Source organism: Medicago truncatula, chromosome 2 (assembly GCF_003473485.1).
Source record: "Medicago truncatula cultivar Jemalong A17 chromosome 2, MtrunA17r5.0-ANR, whole genome shotgun sequence".
NCBI lineage: Eukaryota > Viridiplantae > Streptophyta > Magnoliopsida > Fabales > Fabaceae > Medicago > Medicago truncatula.
The window spans coordinates 8,939,889-8,957,852 of NC_053043.1; the positions used below are offsets into that span (position 1 = coordinate 8,939,889).

General features: G+C 29.9%; 1 non-coding gene across 1 annotated transcript; it reads left to right on the forward strand.

The window, feature by feature from the left end:
- Window positions 1-6,305: 6,305 nt before the first annotated feature.
- LOC112419553 (U2 spliceosomal RNA) lies at window positions 6,306-6,495 on the forward strand. Its single transcript, XR_003009686.1, has one exon. It is a non-coding gene; the product is annotated as a U2 spliceosomal RNA (small nuclear RNA).
- Window positions 6,496-17,964: the final 11,469 nt, after the last annotated feature.

Sequence of the window (17,964 nt, forward strand, 5' to 3'; positions counted from 1 at the left end):
AATTACTTTTTTATTAAAGCCTAAATTAATATTATTAATATAAGTTGAAATGGTGTGATAAATTGAAAAATAAAATGAAGTATTTATAGTAGATGAAATAATACATGTTTCATAATAATTGTAGATTTTATGGTGTTTTTTTGTTGTATAATTTTAATTAGTTTTTTTAAATTAAGTTATTATAATTATTATTTATGCATGCAATTAACACGTAAATGATGGTTCAAATGGCATTTATGCAATTTTTCAAAAAGGTGGGGTATTTTTGTGTCTTTTGGCAAAAACTAGGGCAAAATTCACATCGGGGGGGGGGGGGGGGGGGGGAGGTGTAATAGATTTTCAAATCAAAATATAATGGCCCCAGGGCCGTTCCTGAGAATTCGGAGGCTCGGCTCTGAAAATGAAAAGAGGCCAGTGATAAAATCAAAACATAATTTTTTTTTAAAAGAGTAATGTTCTATTTATATTTTTTAAAAGATAAATACAAGGCGCCGTATATATGCGGTACACCCAGAGGTAAAAATGACTACCGTATACATGAGAAACCCCCACCTAACACCAAAATCAAGAGGAATTAATTCTAATAATCCTAAAAGAAGCCCATCCTTGTGAGGGAATGAAATAATCTTAGGGGGCCTAAGAGATATTAAGGAGGCCTAAAAAGAAACCACCATTATACTAGATATAAAAAAAAATGAGACCCATCTTTGAGGGAGGTCCAGCTTGTTTGAGCTGTTTGCACCCCCTCAGGGACGCCTCTAAATGGCCCAATCATATCTTCAACTGGGTTCTTCTAGATTGTTATGCGATTGTTGCTCTTTTGGTCCCACCCCCTCCCCAACCCAAAACCATTCGAGAGATAACTTTCAAACGGTAATTTTTGTATTTTAGGGTTCGTGAGATAACTTCCAAAAGTTGTTTTTTCAGGATAACAACAAATAGCGAGAGGGGTGCAAGAGCACCCATCTTGTAATGCTGGATAGAAGCATGGGATTTAAAAAAAAAGAATTGGGGAAGGGGGTCAAGACTGAATAAGCCCAAAATACATTTACAGGGTGTTAGTTGCTAGTCCAAGTTTATTGCTAACTGGAAGTATGATCATTTTTTTTAATTTTTCTCCCTAGATACCGTAGAAATTTTTAATTTCACAAGCTAATGTGGTTGGCACTTCCCAGGCACGGATCTAGTGTGGGCAATGGGGTCAAGCGACCCCACTTGCCTCCACATGTGTATTGAATTTTTAACCCAAAATTAGATATATATTTAGTTTGACTTCTCTTTATATAGTACTAGACCATTGATCCATGTTGACGCATGGGTCATATCGATAGTAATAATGGATAAAGAAATATGAAATAATATAAAAATGCAATGACATAGTTCATTTTATAGTGATACTCTAACTTTTAATCTATGTTCGTGACACTCTAACTTTTAATCCCAACTTGTGATTAAGAAGTCCCAAAGTAATAACTGTGTTGAGAAATTTAAGAGTATGAACATCACCTGTTTGAGAAATTCGAGAGTATGAACCTCATCCACGTTTTATAACTTTATATAGTATTTTAATATTACTTTACGTTAGTATGATTTGAATTATAAAACCTTTAAAAAAAAAATAAAAGAGTCCTTAATTTGCAAGATAGCTTGGAACATTAGAATAAAATTAAAATAGACTTTTAACCCGTCGCACGGGTTTATTAGAACACAAAAGAACTTAATAAAGATGCACCGTTAATATTAAACTTATCATAATATGTCTTTCAAGACATTTACAAAAAAAAAAAAATGATATTTTTATATGATTACCATTTCTAAAAAAAAACAAATTTCTAAAATTGAAATAGTACATGATTCACTCATTCAAACTTATTATATTCAAAAGTAACGTAGAAGCTAAAAGTTTACAATTAAAATATACAAAAAAAACCATATACTTTCTACATAAGCCTTAACAATGCATAATCTCAAACAACTTTAAAATACACAACTTCATTATTTTTCGTTCTAGTTGTGCACCCAACTAAATTAATAATCGCTTGTGTGAGCTTATTTGTCTTGCAAAATAGGAATATGCGTCAGTGACCAAAGGAATAGTAACATGTCAGAGATGAATAATTTTTTCTTCCAAACACCACTCTTTGCCTTTCTATCTCATGATGCTTAAGCAATACACCTCAAAGAAACAACTCGATTCAATCACTGGTTCGCTTAATTTTGTCCACATCACCAAAGTTGGAGGATAAAATATTTTATATACTAAAATAGCATGAGAATATGCAAGCCTAAAATTCATCAATCAAACAAAAACGTTGCATTATACATATGTGTGTGTGAGATTTGTGTTGTGTTTGTATCCCACTGATATCAGTAGCAATAGAAAATAAACCAACGATTAGAAGCAAGGTTGGAGTTGAGAAGTTTCAACATGTTATTTCAACCGACCACCATATTCATCATCATTTGTTGGCACTATTATAATGAAAAGGAAAATAAAATTAATTAAGAAATGATTACACGAATAACAATTAAAGCACCTGCATCATCTTCATTCTTGAATGCCATTAGGAGTTTTGAAGAGATGATGCAAACGGCGCTATGCAACGTTCACTTCTTAATATGAAAATTGCTCTTTTAGTTGAATTTGCATACCTTTTAGTTGATCAAATTGAAGCTTGTATTCCACCCTTCCAATCTAATGTTCATGTGATTTTGCGTTTGGGGTCAATTTTATTTTATTTTTAATAAAAAATAGGTTTGCGATTTTTGTTTTGTTTTTTTTTTAACAAAAATAGGATAATTAGGTTGGAAATGATTTTGTTTTGTTTTTAATTAAAAAATAGGTTTGTTTTGTTTTTCATAAAAAATAGGGTAATTAGTTTAGTTTAGGTTTGATAAAAAAATAAGGGACTAATTTCATAAAAAAAAAAAAATAGGGGACGGCTTCATTTTGTTTTTAATAAAAAAATAGGTTTATTTTGTTTTTCATAAAAAATAGGGTAATTAGTTTAGTTTAGGTTTCATAAAAAAATAGGGGATAATTTTCTTTTGTTTTTAATAAAAAATAGTAGCGAAAATATGATTGGATTGGATTTAGGAGTGATATGTTGTTTTTGATTTCAGAAGCATTTGAAAATAACATTTTGATTAAATTAAATAGGGTTAATTAAATAGGGGTAATACAATAAAATTAATCATTAAAGTTAGGTTAAATCTAGAGCAACATTTTGCGTTCGGGTTAACTTTAAGGAATAAGATATTATTGTTTTCATATAGTCTATTTATTACACTATAAAAATTACCAAAGAAGGATCCTAATGAGTGTTCTAAGAGCACTAGTTAATTAATCAAAATGAGTGTTCTAAGAGTACTAGTTAATAAATCAAAAGAAGTAGTTTTTATTTTATTTTATTTTTTTATAAAAAGTTGTTATAATTATTATATCGATACAAATAATGCTTATTTTTAAGATAAAATATTCTTTTATGATCAATCTTTAACCAATTATCTTAGAGCATATCGTTGGCAAGACCACACAACTACTACTATAATATAAACTATTCTTATATTTGTTGAAAAAGGTTGTGAATGACGCTACGTTGGTGGTGAAAAAATAATTATTATGGTTATATTTTTTATACTATGCGAGAAATGGACAAATATTTAAAAAAAAAAAAATTAACATTTTAGGGCAATTATAAATATAACTTGTATAATTTTCGCACGCTTACGTGTTTATAAAATTTTATATAATTTTTTATGATATAACTTAACCCCACTTATTAAAATTTTTGGATCCGTCACTGACACTTCCAAACATTTATTGATAAAAAAGTATCTTTTAATTTTTTGTTAGCTAAAAATTATATGCATGTCTGTCACCAAGTAGGCTAAACTGAATGATTTTTGATTGCATATCCAATATCTTAAAAATTGAAGCTAGGATGTCAATTAGGCTGAGAAAAATGAACTTCGATTGCTTAACTATTCATTACTATTATGATAGAAACTATAACGCCAATTAGGCCAAAGGAATTTTTTTTTCTTAACCAACCATTTTCTTTAAGGATAAAAATTAGAATGCCAATATCTAGAGGTCGTGATATCTTACGGGTGGGTGTTAGTAGCTAGCCTAAGCTTATTGCTAACCGGAAGTATGATCATTTGTCAACACAATTTTGAAAATTGCTTTTCTAACAGCTGAAGTTTATTAGAAAACATACGGAAATGACAAAAAAAACTCAAAGGTAGTTGATTACAACTGATTTTCTCTTTTGAAGTCAGCTGTAGTTACCTTCCGTCGAAGTTTTTTGGTCATTTCCATATGTTTTTAAGTAAGTTGTTATATGAAAACATTAACTTTCAACAATTTACCTCCTGCATACGGTAGAAAATTTTAATATCACAAGCTAAATTGGTTGGCACTATCAAACATTTATCAGCATGATAATCTCCATAATTTATTGATACTTATATTTTATAAACTTGTTTCAAATTATACTTAAATTATATATATATATATATATATGAGATAGGATCAAATGACACCATGGTGTCAAATTATATTTGACACCAAATCATAACCATTAATTCAACTTTAATCCGACGTCTCTCATCAATCATTAAATACTCACATGCTTATCAAATTATCTAATTTTTAATTTTAGAAACAATTTATTCTTTCTTTTTTTGATTAATTATTTACCATATGATTTCTCCCTACAATTTTTTTTTTTTTTTTTTACTAATCTTTGTTCAATCATCTTTATATCCTCTTTGTATTGACTACTCTTTCATTTGTTGGATGGTAGTATTCTTGAGTTCATGCTGCTAATATTCTTGTATCGAATGTTCTAGCATTTGTGTTTTGCTTTCGTTTAGTAGCATAAGTTCTTTTTAATTTTTTTGGTGCAATGTGCTCTTTATAAATCAATTTTCTTTGGGTTCTTCTAGAAAAATAAAAATAAAAAAGGTTAATAGGAATAAAGAAATAAGGATGATAAGCCCTAAAAAAAAAAGAATGACAGTGAATAATTTTTGGCAAACAAACCATAATAATACCATTAGAGAATTTTTGGTAAATAATTAATCAAAAAAAGAAAGAATAAATTGTTTCTAAAATTAAAATTTAGATAATTTGATAAGCATGTGAGCATTTAATGAATTGATGGAAAACGTCGGATTAAAGTTGAATTAATGGTTATGATTTGGTGTCAAATTTAATTTGACACCATGGTGTCATTTGATCCTATCCCTATATATATATATCACCAAGTTGGATACAATGAATGAATTTTGATTGCATGAATAACCATCCAATATCTTAAAAATAGAAGCTAAAATTATTAGGCGAAAAAAGAATTTTGCTTAACCGTCCATTTTCTTTATGGGTAGAAGCTAGAATGCCAATTTAGACTAAGAAAAATGAATTTTGATTCCTTAATTTTCCATTACTTTTATGGATAGAAGCTATAATGCCAATTAGGTCAAAAGAAACAATTTTGCTTAACCAATCATTTCTTTATGGATAGAAGTTAGAATGCCAATATGGCTACAAGAATGAATTTTCCTTAACCCTTTTTTTTTCTATGGATAGAAGCTAGAATGTCAATTAGGCTAGAAAGAATGAATTTTGATTGCTTCACTATCTATTTTCTTTATGGATAGAAGCTAAAACACCAATTAGACTAAGAAGAAAGAATAATATCACCATATTTTGGTGATCTTGAAAAACTTAAACAATTGTGGAAGATACCATATTACAATTCTTGATATAGAACTCATAATTGAGAGAAAAATATAGAAAAGTGAAATGGAAATGATGATACTTATCATGATATAATTGTTACATCAATCTCAAGTAGCACATTAAGATTATTGTCATGCAAACAAATGCACCAATGACCCGTCTTATTAAGGATAGACTAGTAAATGAATTTTCTATTTTATATATGAAATCAATAAAATTGCAATCAATTACTACCTCCGTCCCTAATTATAGGGCCCTTTTGAAAAAATAACGGAAATTAAGATAGTGGATATTTGTATTAAATATGTTTGTAATTAGTATTGTTTTTACAGTTTTATCCTTTAAGAGAGAGATGTTTTATGTTTTCAACATGCTATTTATTGTTGATTGAAGAAAAAGATGTATAATTAATAGGGGCATGTATGTAAAGAAATAATTAATGTAGTTGGAAATAGCAAAGGGGTCTTATAAAAAGGGACAAAAAAAATTCTCAAAAGGGTCTTATAATTAGGGACGGAGGTAGTAACTTTTAGCCTCAATAAATGAGACCGTAAGTATACCTTTTTCGACTGCTTGGCTAAGATCAAGTGTATTCATATCATTTTAATATATAATATGTGGTCCAATGAATCACACATGATATTAAATTACTTTTTTGAGGGGGAGAGACCATTTCAGTAGCTTGCTATTGGTTTCCTCATTTGTCGCCTATGCATTGCACTATTGCATGGGCCGGCGCACCAAAAAAAAGTGAGACCGTAAGTATTTTTGCTTATAATTGAGTTTAGAGGGAGTAGTTAAGAAATGTCTGATATGCATGAGTATGATGTGTGGATACATATTGGTTGTTTATGATAGTTGAAATTTAGAATTTTAAATCTTTTTTGTATGCCTAAATAATCATCAAATTAGTGTTTCATTTTATACCATGCAAAATATATTATGTAAGTGTTGGAGTTTTATTCATGGCCCCATTTCTGCCGCCGTTGCGCACACATATTTATTGGGAACATATGCATAGGCACTATCATTGGATAAGCATGAAAGTGTGGAGAAGTATATGATTCCATTCCATTGTTGAGTTTAAAAGTAGATGTATAATTGTATTCCCATTATGTGCAAAGAGTGCATGTACTTGAACGTGACACTCTTTGCTTATCTTAGTTATAACTATTTTATGAGTTAGTGGGGACATTTATCTGCATGTTGTATTCAATTTGAGAAAGATTTAAAGCATTAGGCTAGCTCTTTGATCCAATCCAATTATGTGGTCACACAATAACATGAATGTCTCTTTCTCAATACTTATTTATGCCGGTTAATTTGCCATCTTCTGGTTATAGTTGGAATCTCAATCTGAACCTTTCCCATCAGATTAATTGGTGTCCTTATATATCAAGTCATTCATGATCTTACTTTGGTTAAGAGTTCCTAAACTTTTGGGAAATAAACTAAAGAGCATTTGGTTCTTTTCTCTATATAGTCATAGTCACAGTGACTCATACAGTACTCTCCTTTAACTTTCAAAATATGCTGCTCTTTGAAGCTTTTTGCTAAAAATGAAACATTCTTTGTATGGAACCAATTGTTGATAAAATCAGTTCAGTTTCTGTCGTTATATTGAATGAAATGATCGATTAATTCATGACAGTCTTCTTTAGAATCTAGTACATACATGCACAAGGACGAATTGTTTACATTCTTGTTTCTTGTTAATCCTCCAGTTATGAGAGAAAAGAACCTGATAATATGGAGTTTAATCGAGAGCTAAGGAAAACCTTATCTAGAATTGTTTCTTCCGAAATCTTGTTGTTTAAATTCTTGATATCAAGCTTTTATTATCAAAGTATAATTATATGTGGTATCCAAAATATTATTTATTTTGTAGATAGAGTTTGTCTAATATATATTAGACAAACTCTATGTACAAAATAAATAAAAATACATTTCGTCACAATCATATGAACGGACCAACAATAATAACTTCAACACTATCCAAAACCAGTTTATTTTTCTTTAAGCCAAATCCTATACTTAAGCATATTTACTTACCATATGCTTATGCTTTTGTTGAGGGTTACTTTCTCTTGAATCCACTTTGCGATATTTTTTCTCTTTCTATCATTCTTAATAGCAGTGTTAGATTCCATATAGATTAGGTCTCCCTAATTTTATATTTTGTTGAATTTGTTTAGGGTTGCACCATCTTTTTGTTTTCTTTATTTCTTATCAAATGATATTTTTGGGGTGGTGTATATGATTGTTAATGTGTTAAGGTGGTAATACAGTTGGGATGAGCATGTCTTCTAATTTTGCTCAGCGTGATAAAAAAAAAATGTGTTAGAACATCACGTATCTTTCAAAAAAAATGAAGAACATCCCGTATCATATTATTGAAGTATGAAAAAGTGAGTGTCAAATAAAAGTAATAGTTTTTTTTGGAGAGGAAAGTAGTTTTTTTTTTTTTTTTTTTTTTTTTTTTTTTTTTTTTAATATTTGACTAAAACGATCAATGTTCATTCATTCAAATTTATAAATTACGATAAAAATGAATCTGAAAACAATCTCACATCAATAAGTTGATAGCATAAAAAAGTAAAATATCTACAATGTAACAAAATCAAAGTGATTGAAATATCCATGCATCCAGATTTGCAAAGTTGAAGAACTGGTCATTTGATTCAATATGTAAATGATTGAAGTTGATACGTCAATCTGAACCATACGAACATGCACCAAGATGGTAAATTAATCAACACCGCACTAAAACGAAGAACAAAACAACACTGCATCGAGATAACGAATTCATAAAACAAAAATCTAGATTTATGTAAAAATCACTTATTTAGGTTAAAAGAGATGAAAAAAATGATAAATAGATATGACTTTGGGTCAAAAATTACCCAAAATCACCACCTTTATGAAGATAATAGAAGTAAAAACCTATATGGATAGAAAAAAAATAGGGATGAGAGTTTTTTCGGTGGTGGTCGGGGTTTAAACCTCAGACCTTGCATATATGCATTATCCATGCCAGCTGAGCTAAGATCACGAGGACATGACAAGAGTTTAGAGAGAGACAAAGTACTAGTTGTTTGTATAATAAAAGGCATTAACTAACCATTAGGCATCCTAATTAACTCATCCGCTCGAATAATAAGGTTACAAACAATTTACAGTAAGTGAAGTTCAGTTGGTAGCTATCAGAAATAATTTGTGAATGGGTTGGGGTTCGTACCCCGGATTCCCCACTTCTCCATAAATAATGTGTGTGAATCTAGCCACTAGACCACTTGACAAAAAATAAATAAATACGGTTACAAACGATAACAAAATCTTACTGAATCAAATCTAAAACATCACATCAAAACTAATTATTCTTGTTATACATACAAAGCAAAAAAGATCTAACTCAACCTTGATGAAAATTTACGTAGAATTTACGTAGGTATAAGTTCAAATAGGTATGGCAACAAAACCCATACCTGTGGTTATCCGCCCAAATCAAATTCAATTTGACGGATTTTTCCCGTTTTGACTGAGTTTGGATATGGGTATGGGTTTTCTCGATCTCAAAACACGGGTATGGGACGGGTAACAGGTATATAGGTACCCACCCCGAACCCATACTCAAACCCGTCCCAAATGTAAAAAATTATTTTATGTTGATATGTTATGTTATTTTGTTTGATAATTGTCATGTTAATAAAAACTACCATTGATATTTAAAGGATTAACTAAATTATTTTGTCTAACAAATGTGAAAGTGAGCTTATTGTTGGATAATGTATTACAACGTTGCTCTTAGGGATGCAAAAAAACTTCTATTTTTTATTAAAAAAATATTCAATGCAGGGACAGGGATGGAGCGGGGATACCCGAACCCGTCGGGGACGGGGATGAGATTCAATTTCTCATCCTCGTTGGGTATGGGTAGGGTAACGGGTAAGTATATGAGAATCAGATATGGGAATGTAAAACCCGTCCCCACCCCGCCCCATTGCCATGCCTAAGTTCAAAGTCTAAATATCTTTGCAAACTCGCAATGATACTACAAGGCGATAATTTTTTATATTTTTATCATGTTTTTTTTTTTTTTTTTTTTGAATCTATATTTTTTTTTATGATGTTATAGATACAAAATTTTCACATTGTTTAAAGGATTCAAATCTTTTAACACTTTTTCTCAAAAAAAAAAAAAAATCTTTTAACACTTATATCATCAATTCATTGTTTAAATTAGAGAGCAATTTTATGATGTTTATATTCCTAAAGAATAATCTTTACCATATTGGGTATAAGATTATATTCTTGAGTGGCCACTGTTTGATCGCTGCAAATCAAATAGGGTACATATCGATGCTAAAGCAACTATTCAAGACAAAATGAATGGATGGGTTCGATTGGTTAGGACAAACAATTTACAAATTTTTAAGGCCAGAGTATATATGATATGATCATAATTGTAGTACCAATTTTAATGGCTATCACTTAAAAAAAAAAAAAATGAATATATTCTCTCTTAAAGCATTTTTTATTTTTATTTTTATAAAATTTCTTAAAGCATGCTTTTAATTGATTACGAATTGTGTGTAATATTAGTTAGATTTCAACAAAACTAAAGCATGCTTTTAGTTTGATTACATATAATCTATAGGGATACGTATAATGTTTGTCAACAAAATCACATTTCTATTTTGATTCATCTTTATCAATATAATATATTAAAAGCTTAACAAAATATCATAAAGTATCCATCCACATTTAAATGCTAACTGGAAGAAGTGTTCTAGTTCATATCTTAAAATATTTAGACCTCCTAAAAAAATATAGTATATCTTTAAATTTCTTAGAACCTTTTATATTTTGGATTGATGATTTGAAAGAAACTGGTCCTTTACCTTTCTTTAGTGCACGTAACTTTGAAAGAAAAAAGTGTATGTTACTGAAAATATTCATCGATTCGTTCTATAAGAGGAGGAAAAAACAATGAAGTGCACTTCTATATATATATTTTTAAAACAAAAGATGGATTCTTAACATATATTCTAGTTAAATTCCGGCACAACATATAGTATATGGGAATTGAGAAAAAGAAAGTGGTTATGGATATAAAAGGCTGTAATGAGCTCCACATGTTTTATTAATTGTATGTTTGGAATGGTGTCAATTTGGACAAAATCACGTCGAGAATTAAAGCAACGCAGAAGCTTTGTATACTAGCTAGCTTCAGAATTTTCACGACGAAAGTGCATTGGGATGCGGTATTGGATTGACAAACATGTTTCCAAACACATACTAAGAGTATTCAATTGGATGAGATAAGGTTTGAACATGAGTTTACAAGTAGACATATTTTTCACGTTACAAGTCGGTTTTGTAAAACTGAGTTATACTCAACTCAAATTCTAATATATTATCATAGTCTATACAAGATTTGTTGAGTCGGTTATAAGGCCATCACTACTAAACCATTTAGGTCAACACTTCAGATTTTCACTCTTGAGCGTGGAGAATGTGTTAAAGAACAAGACTAGAAGATGATTCAACCGTTGGACTTATAGAATTCATATTTAATATAAACTTATTAGGAGGTGTAATTACATTACATTTAACATTTGGTATTGACGGATCTTGATTCATTTTAAATTTTAAATTATTTTTTATTTATATTATTGAATTTGATTTTAGTAAATTACAAACTATATATGTGAAAGATTTATTATGTGTTTGTATTATTCAAATGTTTCAAATTCTAATTAGCTGAGCAGAATTGAAGTGCCATTAAAAAAAATTATAATTCTAATTAAAATAAAATAAAATTAGTTTTCCATTTCATGAACTGGATCTAAGTCTAACTCAATCAAATCAACCAAGTTTGTTCTAGTTGATTTTATTTAAGTTTGGAATAAATACTACATATATGTCACTCACTATGGTTAACGAAAACCAACACTCACTCACTATGGTTATATATCCACTGGATAAGGATAATACTAAATTTAATGTAAAATATTGAATAAAAAAGAGTGTAGACTCTTTATTTAATCAACTTAATTTCAACACTTGATAAGACTTTGGAAGATACCCACATTGTGAAAGAAAAATTCTTACACATATGTCAGATCGACCATGAATATTTGTTGGTGGATAATGATATGCCTGGTTGTCATCGTTGTTCATGATAACGGCACTATAAATTAATTGATCATTGGAGGATCAAGTATTCATAGAATTCTGAATAAGAAACAAAATTATACGACATATGCAAATGGGTTTGTACGTGGCCATTTATTTTATCCTGTTTGCACGTGTACATATATATAGTGTGTGCATGCTCTTGATGCATCATATCCTCATGCAATTGAGTTCAAATATAGTAAAAAAATATTAAGAGATTTTTATTCTGTGTTTCTTAAGAATTCATCTCCTCATGTAACTATTGTTTTTATTTTTGGCAAAAGTGATTACCGGTTAGTACTACATGAATGTTCGATTCCTTTATATGGTTACTACTAAGAGAATGAATGTTTGATTACTTTATATTAATCAACTAACAATCAATCACAAACTAATTTATAACTATCAATAGTAATTTCGACTTAGATTTGATTTTTATTTCATGTTTTTATGTGATTTTGTCTTTTAAGTGCGACTAGAGCTATCAAAATGGGTCAGATCCACCGGACTGGCCCTTCAGCCCTTTATTTTAGTGTGGATCGGGCCGTAAATAAGGCATAAAAAAACAACCCTATCTTTTTGGGCCAGTCCATCGGGCCTGCATTTTAGATGGGCCGGCCTGGGCTGGCCCGCCGGGCTTGCGGGACGGCCCCTTTTAAAAAATAAATAGTTTATAAATAGTTTTGTTAGGCAAGACTGAATTATTTTATTATGTAATATTGAATTTTGTTGTCTTCAAGGTTCACTTTATGAGTTATGATAAATACTCTACTTTTGCATTGATTCTTTTGTGCTTTTTATCCTTATGGATGTTGATTTAATAGACGTTTTATATATAATTTAACTAAGTTTACGAAGACATATGATTTATTTGATGTATAATAATTTATGTAATATGTTTCTATTAAAAAAAATATGTCATATGTAGCTTTATTGTTCATTCAATCGATTTTTTTCCCAAAAAAACAAAATAATACATTTTAAAATATGGGTCGGGCTGGCCCATCGGGCCGTATAGGCCACTACTAATTGGACTGGGCTCAATTTTCGTAGCCCATTAATCAAGTGGGCCGACCCACTCAAACCCATTTATATGAGTTGGTCCACCGAGCCGAGGCGGGCCGGCTCATTTGACAGCTCTAAGTGCGACGTTGTCTTGTTTGTCGTCTTGATACAATGTTATTTTGTTTTCTAGCTTATTGTGATATTTGTTAATTTGGTTCAGATTGTTAAATCAACTCCAATTCATTGTAAATTCAATCAATAACTAATTAAACGATAATGTTACATATTCCAAAATATGTGTTTTGCAATCAATTTGTGATATTTTGTAGTTTCATACTATTAATTTGAGTAATGTGAATTTGTTAGCAATTTGTGATATTCCAAAGTAAAGTGATACTTTTTTTTTTTTAAGTTTTAAGGAGGTTGAATCTGTGTTGTTTTTGATGTATTTTATTAATTTAAATGATGAATATCATTTTTAGTAAAAAAGATGACAAAATTAACAACGAGTTATGTATGTTCTTGACTAATGATTAGAACATCCAAAAATATAGTGATAGACCAACATAGCCTAGTCATTTTCAAAGACTCTTCTGGATTCACAAGCAGTTCACATTTAGAAAGGCATTCTCCTCTTCAAACCATGGATAGAGAATAGAATAAAATCAAGTTAAATCTTATCATAAGAATGTGTGGAATACTATGATAGTCAATTCAATCTAAAGCTTGGACGGGAATTGATTTGTGATGTGATCAGTTTTAGTCTAATTCATTTTTACACGAAATGACCCACCTAGCTACACGTTATATTCTTTCTAACTACTTTATCCTAGTCATGAATCTTTTTTTCTCTCTGAAATAGTAGTCGATCAATTAATCATATATTCACTTCCCACTAATTAAACAATCGCGTTTTACGAACTTAGGTCAGTTGGTAGGGACAGTACATAATATATGCAAGGTTTGAGGTTCGAATTCCAAACACCACAAAAAAAAAAAAAACAATTAGTTTACTTTTTTTTTTGTTGCAATAGAAAAAAAGGAAACATGAAAAGAAACTAAGCTCGCACACAAGCAATGCCTACAATATCAGTCATCAACACGATACTGAATTGCCGAGGACAACTATTCCAAAGTTGTAAGATATCGCTGGATGAAGTTTCAGTCTTTGCAAACCATTCGACACATTAATTTCCCTCTCTAAGAATATGCTGAAAGAAATATTCCAATTTCCTATGCAAAAATGACAAACTCAAAATCATTGCTATTTTTATGATAGTTGTTATGTTAATATTTTTCTACTTTATTTGTATTTGAATTCTAAACTTTTACTTCTTACCTCCTTTAATCTTTTAGTTCAACGAACTAAATTAATCATCCCTGGAACAATTGTTTTGTTGGCATGACATTGGAAAAGAAAAAGAGTGAGAAAATTAATTAAGGCATGCGTAGCTATATATGAATTAATCATAATTTAGAGCAACAGGTTATTTATGCTGTGACCTTATCAAGGCGATTGAGGTAAAATAGGTGAGATATGCATTACACCTTGATGAATTAAAGGTAATGTATCTCTAATGACAAGTATAATTCAATTCTTAAACGAATGAGATAGTGATCACAAGTACTCTAAAATCTCTCGGTTAACTATTTAATTACCTCCACTAATTATCTCTCTCCACTTCATGAGACACAATCTGGCGCAGGCACTATAGAAAGCAACACTGCATGTGAGTAAAGACCTAAAGTTGAATGAATCTAATCCCCGTCAAACTCTGCATGCCCCATACACCTTTGTTTTAGCTAGTAGACAATAAACAATTACTAAAGTGTATATATCCACATTGTTATTTAAGATTTACTTTCTGTTTCTTCATGGTTTTGTAGCTTAGAAAGATACAACATTTTATGGTCGAAAAAAAAGATAGCACATAGTTTAGCATACTTTATATAGCTAGATTGTCAATGACTAGATATAGTAACAGGTAAACTAATTATTGGCAAGGTTCTTTGCTTGCTTGCTTGTATATTCAGCTCTGTCTTGCAGTCACTCCACTTGCTTTAAGAATGCATCAAACACGCATAAACTTTGTCACTTCTTGTGCAATTTTGGTTTTATTTATTAAAAAACTTCTAGGTTAAAATAATTTTTTTACCCAAAATGTTTTATTGTGTTTTCTTTATTGAAAATTTCTTGGTCAAATAATTATACTAAATGTGAATAAGTAAATTGAAAATCAATATAATTACAAATATTAATAAAAAAATTCTTGATTTTTGCGAACAACAAAATCAAGGTCGTCTTAGACACTTTGGTGATCCATTCTAATATTAAGACTTCGGCCCCTAAAATTGGATGGGCCACAAAAATAAACTATTATATATATACAAAAATTATGTTTTAATAAGCACTAAACACTTATTCAAATGTAACCAAAAAAAAAACACTTATTCAAAAAAAAAATAAGCACTAAACACTTTTTTTTTTTTGAACGAAATATGTTTATAACATTTCATTAATAAAAAAAGTATTAATACAACATGGTACATAAAATAAGTAGTGGAACTAGCTACCAATGTAGTTATCCTTGCTAGCAACCCTATTTCCATGTCTCATATTAAACTCAACTCAAGAGTTTGTAAATTTAGAAGCGAAAGCACTAAGTTGACCATAAAAAAAAAATAAAAAATTAAATTACATGGCTAAAATTCAAAATAATTATCTAAGCATTTCAAGTGACTTGAAAGTTTGATAGTAACACGTACTAAGATGGAAAAGTGGATGGGCCACAAAGTAATTTTATTTAAAGGTTTTGTTAACGAGTACATCCGAAACACTCTTTAAACATTTTAAAATAAGTAATTATTCTTAAAAAAAAAACCATTATTATTTTTTGCTCGAAAGGGTCGTGGCCCAACCGAGCCCTAATATGGCTCTACCAATGACAGTGGCAGAGACGGGAATCTAGACTAGAGGTGCAAATTTGTTTACAAACATGTTGAGATAAACAAACATGCTTTCTAGTATATCTTCGTTAATGCATGAGATCTATTTTATTGATTAACTTTTGATTCCTCGTTCAGTTAACATTTATAATAGCATTACGATGCGAGCCGATACTAATTTTTTATTGTAAATCTAGCCCTATTTCTAACAAGTGGCGAAGCTTTTCACGAGCTGGGATGGCCCCAAAAAAATTAAGAAATTAACAATTATAAAACCATATTACGAAATTTTAAATAATTTTACGACGTTTTAGTTTTTGGCAATATATTATCTTTTAAAAGCATCTCCAATGCTCACTTTTTTAACAAAATAACGTTTGCATGTTTAGATTTTTTTTGGTGGTGCTTTGCATGTTTAGATTGAGAACATTTTAAATAATTTTTTGTTTTTGTTTTACGTGGAAAACATTTTCCGAGATCTCTCAATGCATGTCTTGTACACTTGATTACGAGTTGAGACACTTAATTAGTTGATATATTGATTATTGCACCATAGACGGGTGAAATGGCGTAAGCATCACTTTTTACTTGTACACGTTCGATATAATTAGCTCCTTTAATGGCATGCATGCCTTTGCTTTTTGGTTTCCCTTAGAGGTATGATAATGTTGTTCCCTTTCTCACACTACTTCTTTTTCTTCTTCTTTTTTGGGTAATACTTATGTTATTTTATGGGTCTTAATTAATTAGCTAACATATGGGCCCTTACCCTGCTTCAAATATTACTGAAATTTGAGGAATTAAGGTAATTTTCCGATGCGTGAGAGCAATTTTAGAAGTTTAAAAAGCAATTTTTCAAATATTTTGGTTAGTGTAGAGAAAAAGAACATGTACTATAAGTCTTAAAAAAATAAATTAAATGACATACATTAGGAAATTATAGTATTTTACTATATATCCATTCATGTGTGCTTGAAGTTAGAATCTCAAACTTCTTTTTCATTAACTCAAACTAGTTGAACTAGTTAATCTTCCTACTATAAATTTAAATCGACGATCCACTACCTTTAAACTCTTCAAAATATTAACGGAAAAAAACAAAAGAACTATATTATAAAAGGGCCACCTCAAATCAAATTCATGCATTCATTAGAGACGGCTATATTGTGCTGTTTTATTTTTTATCCCTCTTGTTGGATGATTCTTAATTTATATATTAGTGATCCATCATAATGAGGTCATTGGTCAATATCTTCTTTGCATCTTAATAAGTTATACAAATTCATTTTGTTTTTGGTGTATGTTCAATGTTTAATTCCCTTTCATTTTCTTTTGTTATAAGCCTCCTGCGACCACCAATTTTATATCATAAGAATAAGAAACAAAAAGGTAGCTTAAGCATCCTATTGTGCAGTATCATCATCAATTTAATACAAACGAACAATATCAACTATCAAAGACAAAGATTATGACATTATATTTTTTTATTTCATTATCCTATTATAATTTTTTTATGACCGAAAGTTTTAAGTGAGTTGCAAGGCCGCAAATAGTAAGTTTTGCATTGTTTGCATGCTTCATGTGCTTCGATTTCTGCTTTATTCATTCATTTTTATTTTCCAAAAAAAAAAATTCATTTTCCTCATAGTTTCATTAACGTGTCCATGCTTCCTAAGAAGCAAAAAGACGAGTGAAAATAACAGATCTTTATTAAAAGATAAAAATATATAAAATATGAAAACTTGCAAAGAGAAAAAGGTGGTAGCCACCTGTGACTGTGGAGTTGGGTGATTTTGTGAAGAAGAAATCGAACAAGCATTCCCCACCAAAAACAAAGATGACTCAAACTCCTTAATGAATAATATGATGGCCACATTCTCTGTGTGACAAAATATGGTATTTGGTAGGGGTCCATCAATATGTGTTCACATTCATTCTCCACGAGAGTTTCTGCTCACTCTTTTCAAATAGTACCTATGAACCATTATATATATATTAAGTTCCAAGTTTATCACTCAGGAAGAGAGATTACATGTCAGACGAATGATACAAATGATCTTGTCACGCATGCTAATACACAATTT